The sequence below is a fragment of the Notolepis coatsorum genome, assembly GCF_963971535.1.
Source record: "Notolepis coatsorum genome assembly, contig: SCAFFOLD_4371, whole genome shotgun sequence".
Lineage (NCBI taxonomy): Eukaryota > Metazoa > Chordata > Actinopteri > Aulopiformes > Paralepididae > Notolepis > Notolepis coatsorum.
In genome coordinates this window covers 1-10,836 of record NW_028169786.1, presented here as the reverse complement: position 1 = coordinate 10,836, position 10,836 = coordinate 1, and the positions used below count along the sequence as shown (strand labels likewise).

At 45.0% G+C, this 10,836-nt stretch overlaps 1 long non-coding RNA gene across 1 annotated transcript; it reads right to left on the bottom strand.

Annotated features, from left to right (window-relative positions):
* Positions 1 to 374: 374 nt before the first annotated feature.
* On the bottom strand, positions 375 to 9,706 carry LOC311248026. Its single transcript, XR_014620905.1, has 3 exons — positions 9,604 to 9,706; positions 9,176 to 9,349; positions 375 to 510 (listed from the first exon to the last, which is right to left on the bottom strand). It is a non-coding gene; the product is annotated as an uncharacterized lncRNA (long non-coding RNA).
* Between the last annotated feature and the right edge of the window lie 1,130 nt (positions 9,707 to 10,836).

Sequence of the window (10,836 nt, the reverse complement as noted above, 5' to 3'; positions counted from 1 at the left end):
CACAGAGACACACACACAGAGACACACACACAGAGACACACACACACACACACAGAGACACACACAGAGAGACACACACACAGAGACACACACACACACACACACACACACACAGAGACACACACACAGAGACACACACACACACACACACAGAGACACACACAGAGAGACACACACACAGAGACACAGAGACACACACACACACACACACACACACACACACACACACACAGAGAGAGACACACACACAGAGACACACACACACACACAGAGACACACACACATACACAGAGACACACACACACACACACACACACACACACACACACACACACACAGAGACACAGACACACACACACACAGAGACACGTACTGTTCTCAGAGAGCTCCAGCAGGTAGTGCAGGAGGGGGGAGTTCCCGTCGAAGGGGCGGAGCCACGACAGCAGGACGGAGCGGGAGTCTGAGTGGTTGAGACGGGCCGTCAGGGAGCGAGGAGAGTGAGGCAGCTCACTGGAGGAGAGGGGACAGAGGGGAGACAGCAGAGACACAGGTCCTTTAGTTACATCTTCTAGCTCACTGGACAACAGTAGAGACAGAGGTCCTATAGTAGAAGTAGAATAGAACACAGTAGAAGAAGGGATGGTAGAGACAGACTCTATAATAAAAACAGATGGTGAAATGGACCGTAGCGAACACATGATGTAAGATATCATCTCATCTCTCACCCAAACGGCATCCCTTATTCATTTACCTTATCCATTATTTCTAACATGAGCATGGATCTGTGTGTGTGTGTGTGTGTGTGTGTGTGTGTGTGTGTGTGTGTGTGTGTGTGTGTGTGTGTGTGTGTGTGTGTGTGTGTGTGTGTGTGTGTGTGTGTGTGTGTGTGTGTGTGTGTGTGTGTGTGTGTGTGTGTGTGTGTCCAGCCCCAGTGGTCTCCTCCGATTGGCTTCAGACTCTTATTAATTTCATCAGACGAGGGCAGGATCTGAGGACTGTGGCATGTTTCTGTTTGATTGTGCTGTCCTGTTTGAGTATGTGTTGGTGTTTGAGTATGTGTGTACGTGTGTGTGTGTGTGTGTGTCTGTGTGTGTGTGTGTGTGTAAACGCAGCCGAATCCCGTCCAATCTTTCGCCGTCGACTAAAGACTCACTTCTTCAACCATTATCTGAAATGATTAAAAAAAAAAAAAAAAAAAAAAAAAAAAATCTAACCCTGACTAACCTTACTGTCATGCACTTGTCCTAATAAACTAACCTACACTGTAACACGCAACACTTGATGAACATTGTTACTCAGCTGATAGAGTTGTACCCTTCTTGCTGTCTTGTCGTACAGAACTTGTAAGTCGCTTTGGATAAAAGCGTCAGCTAAATGACTAAATGTAAATGTAATGTAAATGTAAACGTATGTGTGTGCGAGTGCCTGTCTATGTGTGCCCGTGTGTGAAAACTGAGCTCTCAAGTTTTATTAATTTGATATGTGTGACCTGAACCACGGATCTACACAGAGAGAGAGAGAGGGAAAGAGAGAGGGAGAGATAGATACAATCAGAGAGAGAGAGAGAGAGAGAGAGAGACACACACAATCAGATAGAGAGAGCGATAGACACAATCAGAGAGAGTGATATACAGTTAGACAGCGATATAGACAGAGTTAGACAGAGAAATAGACACACAATCACAGAGATAGAGTGATAGACAGAGAGTTAGACAGAGAGATAGACAGATAGATAGAGACACAATCAGAGAGACAGAGATAGTGATAGACAGAGTTAGACAGATATAGACACACAGTCAGATAGAGAGAGAGGAATGAAGAGTAGAAAGGTAAGGCACAGACATAGTAGAATAAAAGAGAGATAGAGAGAGATAGAGATAGAGAGATAGATAGAGAGAGATAGAGATAGAGAAAGAGAAAGAGAGAGAGAGAGAGAGAGAGAGAGAGAGAGAGAGAGAGAGAGAGAGAGAGAGGGAGAGAGAGAGAGAGAGAGAGAGAGAGAGAGAGAGAGAGAGCATGATTCTTTCAGCAGTTCTTTCCTCTGTTGGCATGATCACATTAATTAATGGAAAGAGGTTAATGTAGAGTATCTTACCACAGGCTACCACACAAACACACACGCACACACGCACACACACACACGCATGCACGCACACACATACACAGACACACACATGCACACACACACACGCATGCACACACACACACATACATGCACACACGCACACACACAAACGCGCGTGCACACACATGTACATACACACACACACACACACACACACACGATCGGATGCACACAGATGGGTCTAGCGGGATTTGAACCAATAACCTGTTGGTAATTAGTCTGTCTCCTTAGCCGCCAGCGTCTGTTAGCCTTTATGACCCTGTGATACAGAGCTAACGAGAGTGTCACTCACACACACACACACACACACACACACACACACACACACACACACACACACACACACACACACACACACATAGACAGAAACAACATACACACAGACACACACACACACGCACATAGACAGAAACAACATACACACACACACAGAATTGTGTCTATATTTGTTTATGCCATACACTACACACAGATTCACACATCCATCCATCCACCCGCCCACACACACACACACACATCCACCTTTTGTCCCCGCACGTACACCCCCCCCCCCCCCCCCGCCCCCAGTGAAAACCTGACATGTGTGAACTCTTACCAGTCTGTACTGCAGGAAACACCATGTTCTATCTGCCTCTCTCTCTCCTGCCTATTGATTATATTAATATCTCATTAGTGCCGTTTATAAATATATCATACCCAGAGGAGCCTATTAATATATAATACACAGTGACCACCAGGTAGAATGCTCTTGTGCTGAGACAGGACTGCGTGTGTATGTGTGCGTGTGTGTGTGTGTGTGTGTGTGTGTGTGTGTGTGTGTGTGTGGGATATGCCTAGAGGAAGACTCCACCACCAAACAAATAAAGCTGATTTATTGTGCTCATTATATAACCACACTATAAACGGTCTATAACTGTCTAAAGTCTAAAACTATGAAATGTATTCGGTTGGAGAGTTATTGAGTTAAAGTCGAGGTCAAGTGGAAATAAATGTGTTTGTCACATGACCACAGAGCCGCCCCGGACACATCTGAATGAACTACTGTAAAACCCAGCTCATCTGGCCGCCCAGACCATTTCTCAGGACTGTGGGGGCGTGTTCAGATCATGCTTGATGTGCGTGTGTGTGTATGCGCGTGCTTGAGTGCGTGTGTGTATGTGCGTGCTTGAGTGCGTGTGTGTGCATGCGCTTGTATGCTTGCTCATATGTCTGGGATGGAAACCAGCACTTGTGCACACACACACACACACACACACACACACACACACACACACACACACACACACACACACACACACACACACACACACACACACAAATTAATGTCCCGCACACACATGGACACACTGCACAGGCTAATTAGGCTGAAGTGATTAGATTACTGACAGCAGAGAGGGCTGTACAACAGAGCAGAGCAGAGATGAGTGAGCTTCACACCAGCTGGGGAGCGGATGGATTATATGTTGAGTCTACATGATGCTACACAGTACTACACTGTATGTTACAAACTAAACACAACCACAATAGAGCACTCAGTAGAGTGCAGCGTGCCATAATAATACACATCTTATTTATTCAGTTCCCCCACTAATTCTGTCTTAATATAGCCAGTGAATGCACCAGTTAGCATTATGTCAACTGGAGTCTAAACGGCTACCTGAAGCCCCCCCCTGATCTCCCTCTCATACACATTCGTTCTCTACCTCTCTCTATCTTTCTCTCTCCGGGGCGTCCGATGGCAGTATTACGAGGCTATGGGGGGGAAGGGATATAATAAGGAGGATGATTGCGATTAAATAAAAAAAATTGAATTACTGCAAACATATTCTCACACTCTGGACTCATTATAACTTGTTTGTTAAAAAAAGTGACAGCCCTACAACCAGCTAAAGGGAAGGCAGTTCAGTCCATCAACCACAAAAAAAACAAATAACTACTGTTATAAGGCCTCCTTCCTGTCAGTCATGTAGCTGCTTTAATCACCCAGCCTGACACTCCCTCTATATAGGCATTAACCAGTCTTCCCTGTCCCGCTTACAACTGGTACAAAACACTGCTGCCAGACTGTTGACCGGAACCCGCAAGAGAGACCACATCACCCCTGTCCTTGCCTCCCTTCATTGGCTCCCAGTACGCTACAGGATAGATTTTAAGGTTCTCCAATTTGTTTTTAAAGCCCTTAATGGTCACCCCCCCTCCTACATCTCAGACCTCCTATCCCCCTATTCCAACACCAGGTCCCTCAGGTCAGCCGATCAGAGGCTCCTGACAGTCCGGAGGTCTAACCTCAAGCTCAGGGGGGGCCGTGCCTTTGCTATCGCAGCCCTTGAACTGTGGAACAGCATCCCCACCTCCATTAGGCTCGCCCCCTCGATAGATGCCTTCAAATCGAGGCTCAAAACCCACCTCTACCTACTAGCCTTTCCCGTTCACTGACTAATGCCCTGTTTTCCTGTGTGTTTGCCTGTGTGCCCTCCCATAAAACGGAGTGTGATTGTTGTCATTATGTATCTATGTGTATCTACCCTCTGTACAGCACTTTGGTTGACACGCGTCATGTGAAATGTGCTATATAAATAAATCTGATTGATTGATTGATGAGGCCTCCCTCCCTCCTGTCAGTCATGTCGCTGCTTTAATCACCCAGCCTGAAGCCATGACGCCTCCCTCCCTCCCTCCTGTCAGTCATGTAGCTGCTTTAATCACCCAGCCTGAAGCATGACGCCTCCCTCCCTCCTGTCAGTCATGTAGCTGCTTTAATCACCCAGCCTGACACCATGAGGCCCCTCCCTCCTGTCAGTCATGTAGCTGCTTTAATCACCCAGCCTGACACCATGAGGTCCCTCCCTCCCTCCCTCCTGTCAGTCATGTAGCTGCTTTAATCACCCAGCCTGAAGCACCATGACGCCTCCCTCCCTCCTGTCAGTCATGTAGCTGCTTTAATCACCCAGCCTGAAGCACCATGACGCCTCCCTCCCTCCTGTCAGTCATGTAGCTGCTTTAATCACCCAGCCTGAAGCCATGACGCCTCCCTCCCTCCTGTCAGTCATGTAGCTGCTTTAATCACCCAGCCTGAAGCCATGATGCCCCTCCCTCCTGTCAGTCATGTAGCTGCTTTAATCACCCAGCCTGACACCATGACGCCTCCCTCCCTCCTGTCAGTCATGTAGCTGCTTTAATCACCCAGCCTGAAGCCATGACGCCTCCCTCCCTCCCTCTTGTCAGTCATGTAGCTGCTTTAATCACCCAGCCTGAAGCCATGACGCCTCCCTCCCTCCTGTCAGTCATGTAGCTGCTTTAATCACCCAGCCTGACACCATGAGGCCCCTCCCTCCCTCCTGTCAGTCATGTAGCTGCTTTAATCACCCAGCCTGAAGCCATGACGCCTCCCTCCCTCCTGTCAGTCATGTAGCTGCTTTAATCACCCAGCCTGACACCATGACGCCTCCCTCCCTCCCTCCTGTCAGTCATGTAGCTGCTTTAATCACCCAGCCTGAAGCATGACGCCTCCCTCCCTCCTGTCAGTCATGTAGCTGCTTTAATCACCCAGCCTGACACCATGAGGCCTCCCTCCCTCCCTCCCTCCTGTCAGTCATGTAGCTGCTTTAATCACCCAGCCTGACACCATGACGCCTCCCTCCCTCCTGTCAGTCATGTAGCTGCTTTAATCACCCAGCCTGAAGCATGACGCCTCCCTCCCTCCCTCCTGTCAGTCATGTAGCTGCTTTAATCACCCAGCCTGACACCATGAGGCCCCCCTCCCTCCCTCCTGTCAGTCATGTAGCTGCTTTAATCACTGTGGCTACACTGTAAAAAAATTATGTTTTTTTCACGGGAAATTCACTGTATTATTTACAGATTACTTTTGTTTTTCTACTTTAAGTGTAAATGCCATAGACATTTTGTAAATAGCCTTTTATCAAAATATTAACCATTAAATAAAGGTGGTAATCTGTAAATTTATTTGATTTGACTGTAATTTGACAGTAAGTATTTGGCAACCATTGATGCCAGACATTTACCGTTTTCTTGCAGCTTTTTTTCTTACAGTGTATGGATAGGTTGTTTATATGATCTTTGTTGGTAAGGTGCACAATCACATCGGCATATAAACTATCTAACTAAACAAAATGTCACTTTAAATAATGGAAAAGTCACTTTAAAGGAAGGAGGTATTGTATAGTTTAGATACACGAAGTATACAAATGGCAGAGGTAGAATTGTAAATTGTATGTTGTATAGTAGTGCACATAGGAACCAGTTTCTCAGGAACTTAGCGTGTCTTTTTTTTTATCATGCACATCTTGTGTCTTACCTATATTTAAAAAAAAATAAAAAATAAAATGCCTATTTTATTATTGTATTTTGCATGACCACCCGCATTTCACTGTATGCCCTGGTATGTATGTGACAAATAAACCTCTTGATTCTTGATTCTATCTATGACCGTTTGCTAATTGGACACTTGAACAATCCATTCCCTGGTGTTGCTTTTAGATGAGCTATTATCCCAGACTGATATCCCATTGTCTGTAGTTCTACTTGATTAGACTTAACGGCTATTGATGCCTTCTGCTCTGTTGCTGTGTCGTTTCTCCGACTCATTCTGGAACTGATTTAGACACCGTGCAGCAAAGCGGCATAAGGGCTCATTTTCATCTCCTTTTATATTATAATCTGCCACGGGGGCAGGGAGGGTGATGATGGGAAATGCAATTCGATGCACTTTCGTTCCTGTGTCTCCGTTCAACCATAACATCCTATTCCATATTTTTGGGTATATTTCAGCATACAGTACAAAAAGTAGTGTTTGGGAAATAAAATAACCATGTTTTGATTAAGAAAAGAAAGTAATCTTCAGCAAATGGTACACAGTGGTCTTCATCAGTTCAGACTGTGGTCAGTAACAGTGGTCTTCATCAGTTCAGTCTGTGGTCAGTAACAGTGGTCTTCATCAGTTCAGTCTGTGGTCAGTAACAGTGGTCTTCATCAGTTCAGACTGTGGTCAGTAACAGTGGTCTTCATCAGTTCAGTCTGTGGTCAGTAACAGTGGTCTTCATCAGTTCAGTCTGTGGTCAGTAACAGTGGTCTTCATCAGTTCAGTCTGTGGTCAGTAACAGTGGTCTTCATCAGTTCAGACTGTGGTCAGTAACAGTGGTCTTCATCAGTTCAGACTGTGGTCAGTAACAGTGGTCTTCATCAGTTCAGTCTGTGGTCAGTAACAGTGGTCTTCATCAGTTCAGTCTGTGGTCAGTAACAGTGGTCTTCATCAGTTCAGACTGTGGTCAGTAACAGTGGTCTTCATCAGTTCAGTCTGTGGTCAGTAACAGTGGTCTTCATCAGTTCAGACTGTGGTCAGTAACAGTGGTCTTCATCAGTTCAGACTGTGGTCAGTAACAGTGGTCTTCATCAGTTCAGTCTGTGGTCAGTAACAGTGGTCTTCATCAGTTCAGACTGTGGTCAGTAACAGTGGTCTTCATCAGTTCAGACTGTGGTCAGTAACAGTGGTCTTCATCAGTGCAGTCTGTGGTCAGTAACAGTGGTCTTCATCAGTTCAGTCTGTGGTCAGTAACAGTGGTCTTCATCAGTTCAGTCTGTGGTCAGTAACAGTGGTCTTCATCAGTTCAGTCTGTGGTCAGTAACAGTGGTCTTCATCAGTTCAGACTGTGGTCAGTAACAGTGGTCTTCATCAGTTCAGTCTGTGGTCAGTAACAGTGGTCTTCATCAGTGCAGTCTGTGGTCAGTAACAGTGGTCTTCATCAGTTCAGTCTGTGGTCAGTAACAGTGGTCTTCATCAGTTCAGTCTGTGGTCAGTAACAGTGGTCTTCATCAGTGCAGTCTGTGGTCAGTAACAGTGGTCTTCATCAGTGCAGTCTGCGGTCAGTAACAGTGGTCTTCATCAGTGCAGTCTGTGGTCAGTAACAGTGGTCTTCATCAGTTCAGACTGTGGTCAGTAACAGTGGTCTTCATCAGTGCAGTCTGTGGTCAGTAACAGTGGTCTTCATCAGTTCAGTCTGTGGTCAGTAACAGTGGTCTTCATCAGTTCAGACTGTGGTCAGTAACAGTGGTCTTCATCAGTTCAGACTGTGGTCAGTAACAGTGGTCTTCATCAGTTCAGACTGTGGTCAGTAACAGTGGTCTTCATCAGTTCAGACTGTGGTCAGTAACAGTGGTCTTCATCAGTGCAGTCTGTGGTCAGTAACAGTGGTCTTCATCAGTTCAGACTGTGGTCAGTAACAGTGATCTTCATCAGTTCAGTCTGTAGTCAGTAACAGTGGTCTTCATCAGTCCCCTTCCATGCTCCCTTCCATGCTCCCTTCCATGCTCCCTTCCATGTTCCTTTCCATGCTCCCTTCCATACTCCCTTCTGTGTCCCCATCTATGTTCCCTTCTATGCTCCCTTCAATGTTCCCTTCAATGTTCCCTTCTATGCTCCCTTCAATGTTCCCTTCAATGTTCCCTTCTATGCTCCCTTCAATGTTCCCTTCAATGTTCCCTTCTATGCTCCCTTCAATGTTCCCTTCAATGTTCCCTTCTATGCTCCCTTCAATGTTCCCTTCAATGTTCCCTTCCTAGCTTGGCTCAGCAGTTAAAAATTACTTCTGAACATGACTCATGACTTACAACACTAAAGGTAACATCAGAACAAAAACAGCACCAAAATCTAATTTCCTCAAACTCACTGGCATATATAGGTCGAATGCTCTGCCGAAAAACATCTCATCCACAATACATAATACAATTACTAAAAAGATATTAAGAGATATCTTGCAAACTTGTCAAGTATGTAACTGTTATCTGTGTATTTTATCTTTATTTTTTTTGTTTGACTGGAATGTTAGATTTTATAATGTGAATTTGTATTATTTGTATAAATTTTTTATTGATGCGTTTTGTTAAATTCTTTATTCGTATTTTTTGTTGTACATTTGTATTGTATTTTTTTTTTGTCTAGGACCCCACTAAGACTAGAGGCTCTTTCATGTGTTTCATAAACATAAACTCCACTGTTACATCCTCAGCCAGAGTATAGGTCTCGTTTGAACTCACATGACCTCCAGGCGTGCGGGCCGCGAGTCGTTGCCGGCCTGGGACGTCACTGTGCAGGTGTAATCCCCGATGTCACCTGACCAGGTCTGGCCAATGGTGAGGGAGCCCTGGTGCACAGAGACACGCCCACTGCTGGAGGGCAGGACTGCTATGCCACCGCGATCCCACCGGAAACTACACACACACACACACACACACACACACACACACACACACACACACACACACACACACACACACACACACACAGATATGCAGTTAGTACACGTACACAGGCATAGATCGACAAAAACAGATACAAACACACACACACACTACTCCCTCGCGCACACACACACACACACACACACACACACACACACACACACACGCACACACACGCACACACACACACACACACATACACACACACACACACACACACACACCTGATGATGATTCTGGGGTCGTGAGTAGCATTACACTCCAAAGTAGCCGTGGTCCCTTTGATGACACGCTGGTCTGACGGAGGCACAGAGATGGACGTACGACCTGCACAATACAACGAGAGAGAGGGAGAGAGAGAGTGAGAGAGATAGAGAGAGATACATTGAGAGATAGAAAGAGAGATGACACGGTGAGATTTGATTTGATTTGATTTTTATTTGTCTCGAACATAGAAACATAAAACAAGTTTAAAAAACAAAAAGGTAAATAGTCAAAGACTATTTCGATACAATAAGTGTTCGAGAAGGAACAGGGGGAAGTAAAACAACTTATCAAGCCCTGCCCCTTCCTTACAATATTTGACATTATAATTTAATAAAAATAAAAATAATATAACAAATAATAAAAAATAAAATAAAAGTACAGTTTTTTATATATCCAAATATTCAAATGAGAAAAAATAATAGGGTCACATTACTGCTCAAGCTCCTCTCTCTTATATGTGTCCATAAGATAGAGATAGAGATAGAGAGATAGAAAGTGAGAGAGAGACACAGACAGCGACACATAGAGAGAGATAAATAGAAATGGAGGGAGAGAGGGGTAGATAGACAGACAGACAGACAAGACAGACAGACAGAGTACTAATATGTCATTATATGGTTCAGAAACATTGGTTAGAAAAATGTCCATCTCCATGTAAAATGCAATGTTCCATTCTCATTTAGCTTAGAGGGGGAGAGAGAAAGAGATAGAAAGATAGATATATAGAGAAGGAGTGATAGATAGAAAGACAGACATACAGAGAGAGTGAAGGAGAGTGACAGATAGACAGAGTGATAGATAGATAGAGACAGACATACAGAGAGAGAGGGAAGGAAAGAGAGTGACATACAGACAGAGTGATAGATAGATAGAGACAGACATACAGAGAGAGGGGGAAGGAGAGTGACATACAGAGTGATAGTAACGTCAATTAGAAAGTTAGACAGACATTAAATGCTCTGTTCCGCTCTCATTCAGCTCTGCTACAAATAACATTACTTAGCAAGAGAGAAAGAGAAAGAGAGAGAGAGAGAGAGAGAGAGAGAGAGGGAGAAAGAGAGAGAGAGAGAGAGAGAGAGAGAGAGAGAGAGAGAGAGAGAGAGAGAGAGAGAGCGAGAGAGAGTTGTTTGTGTGTGTGTGTGTGTGTGTGTGTGTGTGTGTGTGTGTGTGTGTGTGTGTGTGTGTGTGTG